Source organism: Phyllobates terribilis, unplaced genomic scaffold, assembly GCF_046119375.1.
Source record: "Phyllobates terribilis strain yellow unplaced genomic scaffold, ASM4611937v1 Scaffold_5__5_contigs__length_657084704, whole genome shotgun sequence".
In the NCBI taxonomy this organism is placed as follows: Eukaryota; Metazoa; Chordata; class Amphibia; order Anura; family Dendrobatidae; genus Phyllobates; species Phyllobates terribilis.
Window position 1 is genome coordinate 37,642,760 of NW_027362765.1, and position 12,382 is coordinate 37,655,141.

General features: G+C 48.5%; 1 pseudogene; it reads left to right on the forward strand.

Annotated features, from left to right (window-relative positions):
* The first annotated feature begins 10,249 nt into the window (after window positions 1-10,249).
* LOC141270694 (uncharacterized) overlaps window positions 10,250-12,382 on the forward strand; it is a 79,149-nt pseudogene continuing 77,016 nt past the window's right edge.

A 12,382-nucleotide genomic window follows, 5' to 3' on the forward strand; every position in this document is an offset into this window, starting at 1 on the left:
AATTTAGGAGCATACGGAAATTTGATGGACATCTCTTTCGCAAAGGAAGATGGGGTAAAAATTCAAAACAGACTTTTATCTATTATCATGGAAACTGTTGACGAATCTCCACTAATTTCGGGACCAGTGAATCAAGAGACTGAACTCTTAGAGATAGCTATGGAACCTAATCACCATAAGGTTTTATCCTTCCTACTAATCTCATCTCCACATTTTCCAATAATCATGGGGTTGCCATGGCTACAGACTCAAAATCCCACAATCAATTGGGGAACCAAAGAAGTGTCTTTTCCATCTACTGTACACTCCCCACAGGCTTCACCAAATGAAGAAGTTGTAAAGGATCCTGAACAATCTTCTAAACTACCATCTATATATAAAGAATTTGCTGATGTAGGTGACAAGAAAAATGCAGACAAACTCCCTCCTCCTTTGCCGTATGATTGTCCAATTGATCTATTACCTGGAGCAGCAATACTCTTTGGAAGCATTTAATCACTGACAGAGCAGGAATTAAAAACACTCAATGAATATATTGATGAAAACATAGGTAAAGAGTTTATTCGTCCATCTTCATCACCAGCTGGTGCGCCTATATTTTTTGTCAAAAAGAAAGAAGGTTCCTTAAGACCCTGCGTTGATTACGGAGAATTGAATAAAATTACTGTAAAGAATTGTTACTCTTTGCCTTTGATTCCTGAGTTGCTGGACAGAGTTTGTCATGCAAAGTTGTTCACAAAACTGGATCTTCGAAGGGCATACAACTTGGTTCATGTTAGACCAGATGATGAATGGAAAACGGCATTCAGATCACGTTATGGACACTTTGAGTACTTAGTCATGTCGTTTGGAATGTGCAATGCTCCTGCAACATTTCAGCATTTTGTTAATGACATTTTCAGATATTTGCTTGATCAATTTGTAGTCATTTATCTGGATGATATAATATTTTCTAATTCTGCAGACGAGCATCAGAATCATGTGAAAACTGTGCTAGAGCATCTAAGAACCCACCATCTTTATATTAAGCTGTAAAACTGTGAGTTTCATCAAACAGACAAACAGAGATCCAGTTCTTGGGCTATATAATGTCTACTCAAGGATTGCAAATGGACTCTAGGAAGATTCAAGCTATCACTGAGTGGCCAACGGCAAAAAATGTGAAAGAAGTTCAATGTGAATGAAGTCCAATTTTTACAGATGTTTCATTGAGAATTTTTCAAGTACAAATGCACCAATCACCGAACTAACAAAGAAAAGCATATCGTTTGTTTGGTCTCCTCAAGCACAAAATGCTTTTTCTTGCCTTAAAACTAAGTTCACCACAGCTACTATACTAATTCATCCCAATCATGAACATGCCTTTATTGTAGAAGTGGATGCTTCAAACGGTACAGTAAGGAGCCATTCTATCACAAAGAACAGGAACAAAAGATTTGCTACGTCCTTGTGCTTATTTCTCCAGAAGTTTGACTGTGTCAGAGAAGAATTATGATGTGGGAAACAAAGAGCTCTTAGCTATCATTGCTGCTTTCAAGGAATGGAGACATCATCTAGAAGGAGCAGCTCAACAAATTGTTGTTCTAACGGACCATCGTAATCCTGAATTTATCAGGTCTGCCAAATATTTATCCCCCCGCCAGGCTCGATGGAGCCTCTTTCTTAAACCAATTCAACTTTTTTATCTCTTACAGACCTGGCTCCCGTAACGGTAAGGCTGATGCTTTATCTAGGATCTTTTCCAAAGATCCTTATACAGCAGCACCACCAACTATTCTGCCTGAGCCCATCTTCCTGGGGGTGATCCATAACAAAGACCTGCTGGAAGATATACGGGAAGCATAAGAGACAGACCCAATTCTTCTGCATCCACCAGATGATCTGTCTCTTACCTTTCAAAATAAAGAATGGACTCATAATCATTGCATCTATGTTCCAGAAACTGTGAGACTTAAAGTATTAAAATTAATCCATGACTCCAAGTTAGCAGGACACAAAGGAATTAAAAAAACACAAGAATGTCTGTCTCTTTTCTTTTGGTGGCCCAATTGCCAAAAAGATATTAAACAATATGTATCTTTCTGTAACACCTGTGCTATATATAAAACTCCCTGCACATCACCAATGGAATTATTGCAGCCTCTGAAAATTCCATCTCGTCCTTGGGGCTCTATATCTATGGAATTTATTGTGGAGCTACCAGTTTCAAAGGGAAAGAGTTCAATCCTAGTAGTGGTGTGCGGCTTTGGTGATTCGATCCATTTCCCTGCACTGGTTTACCATCTGCTAAAGGGACTGCTGATCTTATAATTCAAAATGTGTTTAGTCTTCATGGGGTTTCAGATGAAGTCGTCTCTGATCGTGGAACACAATTTACATCGAGATTCTGGAAGAATTTTTGTGCAGCATTGGATATTGATGTCAGTTTATCTTCTGCATTCCATCCACAATCTAATGGTCAGAATGAATGCACAAACCAAACCTTAGAGCAGGGGTCGGAAACATGCGGGCCGCATGCGGCCCCTGAGGCTGCTTTATGCGGCCCGCAGGCACAGACCCCTTCATGATCCTGACTTGTTCTAGGAGGAGCCGCCGACAGCAGCGCTGCATTGCCGCACAGAGACCGTCTCCCAGCATAGCATTTCCAATGCCAGCCGCCGGCCAATCAGAGGTCAGCAGTTGATATCTGCGTGCCGGCGCAGCGAGTATGACGTCACTGCCATGCGCAGATGTCAGCTGCTGGTCTCTGATTGGCCGGCGGCTGGCATTGGAAATGCTGTGCTGGGAGACGGTCTCTGTGCGGCAATGCAGCGCTGCTGTCGGCGGATCCTCCTGGAATAGGTCAAGATCATCAAGAGGTCTGACTCTGTGGTGCCTGCGGGCCACATCTGCAGGAAGGATGCCGAGGGAACGAAGGACAGGGGAGAATCCTCTTTTTTTTTTCTATTTTATGTATGTGATAACAGCACAGGGGGCACATAGCCACAAGATGGGGACCTGGATGGGGCACATAGCCACAGGATGGGAACCTAGATGGGGCCATAGCCACAGGATGGGGACCTGGATGGGGCACATAGCCACAGGATGGGGACCTGGATGGGGCACATAGCCACAGGATGGGAACCTGGATGGGGCACATAGCCACAAGATGGGGACCTGGATGGGGCACATAGCCACAGGATGAGAACCTGGATGGGGCACATAGCCACAAGATGGGGACCTGGATGGGGCACGTTGCCACAGGATGGGGACCTGGATGGGGCACGTTGCCACAGGATGTGGACCTGGATGGGGCACGTTGCCACAGGATGGGGACCTGGATGGGGCACATTGCCACAGGATGGGGACCTGGATGGGGCACATAGCCACAGGATGGAGACCTGAATGGGGCACATTGCCACAGGATGGGGACCTGGATGGGGCACATTGCCACAGGATGTTTGCCATTATTACTATATGATGCTAATTGTAAGACAACATTACTGTATGTGGCCAATTGGGGGAAACAAAATTGTAAAAATTAAAATAAATAAATAAATAAAGCATGAAAAAATATTGGGCACTAAAAATGCAGTTTTATATGTAAACTAAAGTAAACACAAAAAAGGTGCACGTTTATTATCGCCACATCTATAACGACTCAAGCTATAAAAAAATAAACACGGCAAAAATGTTCAAAGGGTGTATACAAAAAAAATGGTATCACTAAAAAAGTCACATTGAACAAAGAATGCGGCCCCCCAAATTCAAATTTCTCCCATGTGCGGCCCATATACCCAACCGAGTTTGAGACCCCTGCCTTAGAGCAATATCTCAGATGCTACATTTGTTATCTCCAGGATGACTGGGTTCATTTGCTTCCTATGGCAGAATTTGCATACAACAATTCGCAAAATGCTTCGACCAAACACCATTCTTCCTAAATTCTGGGTACCATCCAAATATCCTTCCTAATTTTCTCAGAGAAACGCCTATCCCTGCTGTCACCAACAGAATACAATCCCTGCAACAGAATCTGGAAATCCTAAAAGACACTTTAAGAATTGCCTAGGATAAATTTCGCAGACCTTCTCCAAGCTTTCAAGTGGGTGATGAAGTATGGCTTTCCACCAAGAATTTGAAACTCCATATACCCTCACCAAAACTGGGTAAAAAATGTATTTTTCCATTTAAAATAATTGGACAAGTTAAGCTCAGTAGCTTTTCGCCTTCAACTTTCCAGAACAATGAAGATACATCCAGTGTTCCAGGTCTCCTTACTAAAGCCATTTGTTCCAAGTCCTTTTCCAGGGAGTATCTGTCTTTTAAATACGCAATGATTAAAGATGCTCAGTCTGAAACGCATTTGATAAGATAAAGTATCCCAGCGGGGTTGTGACATGCTTATTATATTTTAATACTTGCCTAATCAAGTTGATGATTTTAAGATGCTGACGCTGGAACATCTTTTCTTCTTTCTAAAGTTTGTGAAGGGGTTAAAAAAATGTAATAGTATAGTAGTATATTAGTCGTCAGGTAACTGGTAATAATTATCTCATTTGTGTGGTCTATTTGTACACACACGCTCCACAGACGTCATACGCATGGCTCTGACGTGTACACGCGCGGCTCCGCTCCACAGATGTCGTGTACACTGCTCCGCAAACTCATACACGCATGGCTCCACTTGTGCACACACACGCGGCTCCGCTCCTTACACGTCGTACATACACACGCGGCTCCGCTCCATACACACACGCTCGCATCCGCTCCGTACACACACGCTCGCATCCGCTCCGTACACGTCGTACACACACGCTCCGCTCCGTACACAAACGCACGGCTCCGCTCCGTACACACACATGCGCGGCTCCGCTCCGTACACACACAGACGCGCGCGGCTCCGCTCCGTACACGTCGTACACACACGCGGCTCCGCTCCGTGCACGTCATACACACGCGGCTCCGCTCCGTGCGCCTCGTATATGCGCGGCTCCGCACGCCTCGTACGCGCGCGGCTCCGCTCCGCATGCCTCGTACGCGCGCGGCTCCGCTCCGCACGCCTCGTACACGCGCGGCACCGCTCCGCACGCCTCGTACACGCGCGGGTCCGCTCCGCACGCCTCGTACACGTGCGGCTCCGCTCCGCACGCCTCGTACACACGCTCCACAGACGTCATACACATGGCTCTGACGTGTACACACGCGGCTCCACTCTACAGATGTCGTGTACACTGCTCCGCAAACTCATACACGCACACTCATAGACGCATGGCTCCACTTGTGCACACACACGCGGCTCCGCTCCTTACACGTCGTACATACACACGCGGCTCCACTCCGTACACACACGCTCGCCTCCGCTCCGTACACGTCGTACACACACGCTCCGCTCCGTACACAAACGCACGGCTCCGCTCCGTACACGTCGTACATACACGCTGCTCCGCTCCGTGCACGTCGTACACACGCGGCTCCGCTCCGTACGCCTCGTACACGCACGGCTCCGCTCCGCACGCCTCGTACACGCGCGGCTCCGCTCCGTATGCCTCGTACACTCGCGGCTCCGCTCCCTACACCTCGTACACGCGCGGCTCCGCTCCCTACACCCACACTCGCGGCACAGCTCCGTACACCTCGTACACACGCGGCTCCGCTCCGTACGCCTCGTACACGCGCGGTTCCCCCCCGTACGCCTCGTTCACGCGCGCGCTCCGCTCCGTACGCCTCGTTCACGTGCAGCTCCGCTCCATACGCCTCGTACACGCGCGGCTCCGCTCCGTACGCCTCGTTCACGCGCGGCTACGCTCTGTACGCCTCGTACACTCCGCGGCACTGCTCCATACACCTCGTTCACGCGCGGCTCCGCCCCGTACGCCTCGTTCACGCGCGGCTACGCTCTGTACGCCTCGTACACGCGTGGCTCTGCTCCGTACACCTCGTACATGCGCGGCTCCGCTCCGTCCACCTCGTACACGCGCGGCTCCGCTCCGTACGCCTCGTTCACGCGCGGCTACGCTCTGTACGCCTCGTACACTCCGCGGCACTGCTCCGTACACCTCGTTCACGCGCGGCTCCGCCCCGTACGCCTCGTTCACGCGCGGCTACGCTCCGTACGCCTCGTACACGCGTGGCTCTGCTCCGTACGCCTCGTACATGCGCGGCTCCGCTCCGTACGCCTCGTACACGCACGGCTCCTCTCCGTACGCCTCGTACACGCGCGGCTCCGCTCCGTACGCCTCGTTCACGCGCGGCTCTGCTCCGTACGCCTCGTACACGCGCGGCTCCTCTTCGTACGCCTCGTACACGCGCGGCTCCTATCCGTACGCCTCGTACACGCGCGGCTCCGCTCCGTACGCCTCGTTCACGCGCGGCTCCGCTCCGTACGCCTCGTACACGCGCGGCTCCGCTCCGTACGCCTCGTACACGCGCGGCTCCTCTCCGTACGCCTCGTACACGCGCGGCTCCTCTCCGTACGCCTCGTACACGCGCGGCTCCTCTCCGTACGCCTCGTACACGCGCGGCTCCGCTCCGTACGCCTCGTTCACGCGCGGCTCCGCTCCGTACGCCTCGTACACGCGCGGCTCCTCTCCGTACGCCTCGTTCACGCGCGGTTCCCCCTCGTACGCCTCGTTCACGCGCGGTTCCCCCTCGTACGCCTCGTTCGCGCGCGGCTCCGCTCCGTACGCCTCGTTCACGCACGGCTACGCTCCGTACGCCTCGTACACTCCGCGGCTCCGCTCCGTACGCCTCGTTCACGCGCGGCTACGCTCTGTACGCCTCGTTCACGCGCGGCTACGCTCCGTACGCCTCGTACACGCGCGGCTCTGCTCCGTACACCTCGTACACGCGCGGCTCCGCTCCGTACGCCTCGTTCTCACGCGCGGCTCCGCTCCGTACGCCTCGTTCTCACGCGCGGCTCCGCTCCGTACGCCTCGTTCTCACGCGCGGCTCCGCTCCGTACGCCTCGTTCTCACGCGCGGCTCCGCTCCGTACGCCTCGTTCTCACGCGCGGCTCCGCTCCGTACACCTCGTACACACGCGGCTCCGCTCCGTACACCTCGTACACACGCGGCTCCGCTCCGCACACCTCGTACACACGCGGCTCTGCTCCGTACACCTCGTACACGCGCGGCTCTGCTCCGTAAACCTCGTACACGCGCGGCTCTGCTCCGTACACCTCGTACACACGCGGCTCCGCTCCGTACACCTCGTACACACGCGGCTCCGCTCCGTACACCTCGTACACACGCGGCTCCGCTCTGTACACCTCGTACACACGCGGCTCTGCTCCGTACACCTCGTACACACGCGGCTCTGCTCCGTACACCTCGTACACGCGCGGCTCTGCTCCGTAAACCTCGTACACGCGCGGCTCTGCTCCGTACACCTCGTACACACGCGGCTCCGCTCCGTACACCTCGTACACACGCGGCTCCGCTCCGTACACCTCGTACACACGCGGCTCTGCTCCGTACACCTCGTACACACGCGGCTCTGCTCCGTACACCTCGTACACACGCGGCTCCGCTACATCCACACTGTAAACCCCTCCTGACCCCACACATAACCTTCCCCTCATCCAGCACCATGACAACCAGCACAGCAGAGTCCTGCATCCACTGAGGCCCCTGATCATGTGACCCCTGACTCCTCCCCTCCTGTGACCTCATCACAGGTCCTGTGCGCACAGAACAGCCATATATGTGGTGGCGGCTCTGCAGGTGGAGGTATGTGGAGATCCCCCATTACTGGGCGCGGGGGGCATTAACCCCCTCAGTGCTGAGACTATTTGATGCTTTTCTGTTGTTACTTTCTAAGAATAGCAAGGTTTTTGATCCTTTTCCTCTGATAGATACGACCCAACTATGGAAGAGCAAATATTGAAACACATATTGCTCTCATAGTACAGGGCCCTTTTATTGGACCCACACAGTATAATGTTCGCAAAGTACCGCAATCCCCCCACACACAGTATAATGTTCCCACAGTACCGCCATCCCCCCTACACACAGTATAATGTTCACACAGTACTACCATCCTCCCACACACAGTATAATGTTCCCACAGTACCGCCATCCCCCACACAGTATAATGTTCCCACTGTACCGCCATCCCCCACACACAGTATAATATTCCCACAGTACCGCCATCCCCCCACACACAGTATAATGTTCTCACAGTCCCGCCATCCCCCACACAGTATAATGTTCCCACAGTACAGCCATCCCCCCACACAGTATAATGTTCCCACAGTACTGCCATCCCCCCACACAGTATAATGTTCCCACAGTACTGCCACCCCCACCCACACAGTATAATGTTCTCACAGTCCCGCCATCCCCCACACAGTATAATGTTCCCACAGTACAGCCATCCCCCCACACAGTATAATGTTCCCACAGTACTGCCATCCCCCCACACAGTATAATGTTCCCACAGTACCGCCATCCGCCCCACACACAGTATAATGTTCCCACAGTACCGCCATCCGCCCCACACACAGTATAATGTTCCCACAGTACCGCCATCCCCCTACTCACAGTATAATGTTCCCACAGTACTGCCATCCCCCCACACACAGTATAATGTTCTCACAGTCCCGCCATCCCCCACACAGTATAATGTTCCCACAGTACAGCAATCACCCCACACAGTATAATGTTCCCACAGTACCGCCATCCCCCCACACACAGTATAATGTTCCCCCAGTACCGCCATCTCCCACACACAGTATAATTTTCCCCCAGTACCGCCATCCCCCCACACACAGTATAATGTTCCCACAGTACCGCCATCCCCCACACACAGTATAATGTTCCCCCAGTACCGCCATCCCCCCACACACAGTATAATGTTCCCACAGTGCCACCATCCCCCCACACACAGTATGATAATACATGTTGCCTCCACAGTCTGGTACCACCCATCACTAACATGCTTTTTTCAGTAAAATTAGTGCTAATATCATGAGTCTATAACATTTTATACACTTATATCCTATCTGCTCGTTTTGTCACAGGGGTGTGATCCTCGCATTTAGTCAGTGCTGGCACCGCCCACGCATTTGGATTTTGCTCCCGGCGAGCGCTGATGTAAGTGGAACTGTGTAGTTCCCAGCTTCACTGCACATGCACTATGAGTCGCGGCTCCCCACGCATGCTCATAACTAACTCATAACTACAACTCAATGGGGGAAGTTTACATAGTAGATAAAACATGACAGGTTCCCTTTAACATTTGATAAAAAGGAGCAACAGGTGTCTTCTGCTTTTTCCAAGGTTTTTACGAAAAATTGTTACTGACAATTTTTTTTTGAAATTTTATAACACTGCTTTTTTTCTGGTGATTTTCTTATAATAAAGGGAAAATGTCAGGAAAAAATAGAATACCCAGAGGAAAAAAACATTTAAAAAATGCTACAACACTGTCCATGTAGAATTTATAACAGTAATTCTGTAGGTTACAAATAACTCCTGTCCGTGGTGTTTTTGGAAAGAAAAATTCCTCACGCTTCTGTGTGTGAATCAGACAAGAGATCTAACACGATAGAAGATTACAGCCCGGGGAAGACGGGAAATATTCATACAGGCGGCTGGTGGTGATGTAGTCAGTTCTGGCCAGATATGTTTATAGAGCCATAGTAGAAAATGAAGATGTCGTCCTCATCATGAAGTAGTTATTTCTCATTCTTGTGTAATGAATATCGTCTGCAGTATTGCTAATGCTGATTCCAGTGTCGGTAAATGAGACGAGAATTAGTATTATGGAAGATGAGTCTATAAGAAACGTGTTCAGTTGCAGACATCGAGGAAGAAACTACTTGTTGTGTGTGGCCTAAATATATAGGATTTAATAGTAAATATAAAGAAGAAAAAAATGAAAACTGGAAAAAAGTAAAAAATATTATTACTCACATTAATGAGCCACCACAACCCTTTTACCACCACTGATTGGTCCCCCTCCAGTCCCTGTATTTCCTGGTCACATACGATCTCTACAGCTAATCAGCAGCTGAAGCGGTGACCAAAATAGCCAGTGACTGGGACAAACTGACTGTCACCAATTCAACTAATGTTCCAGTGTATACAATCTTACAATACAACATCTACACTTTCTATCTCCTCATATGTTCCCTTATGATCTCCAGTAATTGTATTATTACACAGGATTTTTTTTATGATGTTACATTGGCTCATCTTTTCCCATTCAGGTCCCTACAATATCAGATCCTCTCAGTGGAGATCTTCTATATTAAAGAATTTTCCAGATTAACCCATCAAGGATGGATAGGAACAAGATGGCAGAGAGGATAATACACCTCACCCTAGAGATCCTCTGCCGGCTTACTGGAGAGGTGAGAGATCCTGATGACGTCACTTTACATCATTCTTATTTATGCCAATAATAGATGGACAGAACTGGAGAGGTGAGGACTCTGGAAATGTCTGTAGTGAGATTTATTAATGTGTGTCTCCATAACCAGGATTACACAGTAGTGAAGGAAACCTCTAGTAAGCGCTGTCAGGCCCCTGTGTCTGAGGGATTTGGAAGACCCTTGAGCTCAATGATGGGGCCTCCACCTAACCCCCTTATACATGATGACATCAATGACCAGAAAATCCTAGAACTCGCGTACAAGATGATTGAGCTGCTGACTGGAGAGGTGACACTGCTGGGAATGCTGGGACATTATACAGTAACACTATGAAGGAATTAGGGGGTTGACGGTATCATTGTATGTGTCAGGTTCCTATGAGGTGTCAGGATGTTGCTGTCTATTTCTCCATGGAGGAGTGGGAGTATTTAGAAGGACACAAAGATCTGTACAAGGACGTCATGATGGAGGTTCCCCAGCCCCCCACATCAGCAGGTAATAAACGGAACTAAATACACACAGCCTATAATTATCTGTATGTAAAGAATGAATTCAGACCCTGTATGTGTTTCCTCCAGTTCTATCCAGTAAGAGGACAACACCAGAGAGATGTCCCCATCCTCTTCTTCCACAGGACTGTAAACAAGAAAATCCCGATGTTCCTCAGGATCATCAGGTAGATGGAGAGAAGGTGTCATGAGATCTCCCCTATGATGTGTAGACGGCTGTGAAGGTCTTGTGTTCAGTCTTGTTTTATCCCCCAGTATTATATGTTTTATACTTGTGTAATGAGAACGGTGGAGATGGCAGGATTAGAGCTGATCATTGATGTGACTTCTCCATCTGTCTGTGACTTTTACAATACTTTTTTCAGGGTAAAGATCTGATCCATATTAATACTACAGAGACATGTGTGATGGGTGATGAGTGGTGTAAAGAGGAGATTCCCACCGAAAATTGCCCAGGTGAGTTGTAACCACTAAATGCAGATAAGTCACAGATTCTTTTGGCTGTGGCTGCTTTATCTTCAGTGTAGTCTGGCCATATCACAATCAAGCAGTCATCATTCTCCTGCTAAACCAAAACTGTCCCCATTACTTTGGGCATTGGAAGTCCTTCTGTTGGAGTGAGACCTGTTCCGGCCAGAGCTTGCTGCCTGGAGAATGCTCCTACTACCTGGAATTAGAAGATGCTGACCCTTACCTTCCCAGATCTCTAAACTGCAAATCCAAATGACAACATGCGTAGAATGTGCTGAAAATATGGAGAATCATGTGAAGAAAAATATAATCCGTATGGTGGACCTTGCTCTTATCACGAGACACCAATATAAGTCTTTTATATTTATATGCTCAAATATAAACAGTAGACACATGAACACAAGAAATATAATACAATTATCATTTTTTTCTCCTTTGTTTTTCTATTTAAATGATTCACTGACACACATTCAGAGGAGAGAAAAGAAGAAAAAAACAAAATTCTTAGCATGTTTCCTAAACTCTTTGCTTCTACTTATCACAGCAATTAATTTATTGGGACGTGTAACTTGGCCCAAGCTGTTGTTATATTTTTAGAAGTTATCCAGTCCTTAAAGAGCCTCCTTGCAGATAACAACCGTGGCAAAATTAGATTCTTTGTAGGACAATCCATCTTGACTCAACAAATGTGATAACTGGTTCCCTAATTTCCAGCAGTGCCAATACATATGACATAGATCAGCCACTTCTGAGTTACACTTGGGACATTTAGAATATTTATTTAATATATCCGATTTTCTGCATAAAAGCCGGGGACGGAGCAACCTGTGAATAACCATAAATTGGAACATTCTCTCATGTGATGTAGAGAAGAACATTAGCAGAATTTACAATTATTTCCCATTGTTTAAAATAAATCCAAGATCTAATCACAGCATTTATTCTCTTCTGAAAGTCGATTAATTGAATGTTTTATAGGGAACTAATTCTGACTTTACAGATTTCACTTGACAATAAACAATCCATGAAAGGATATGTTCCCCCA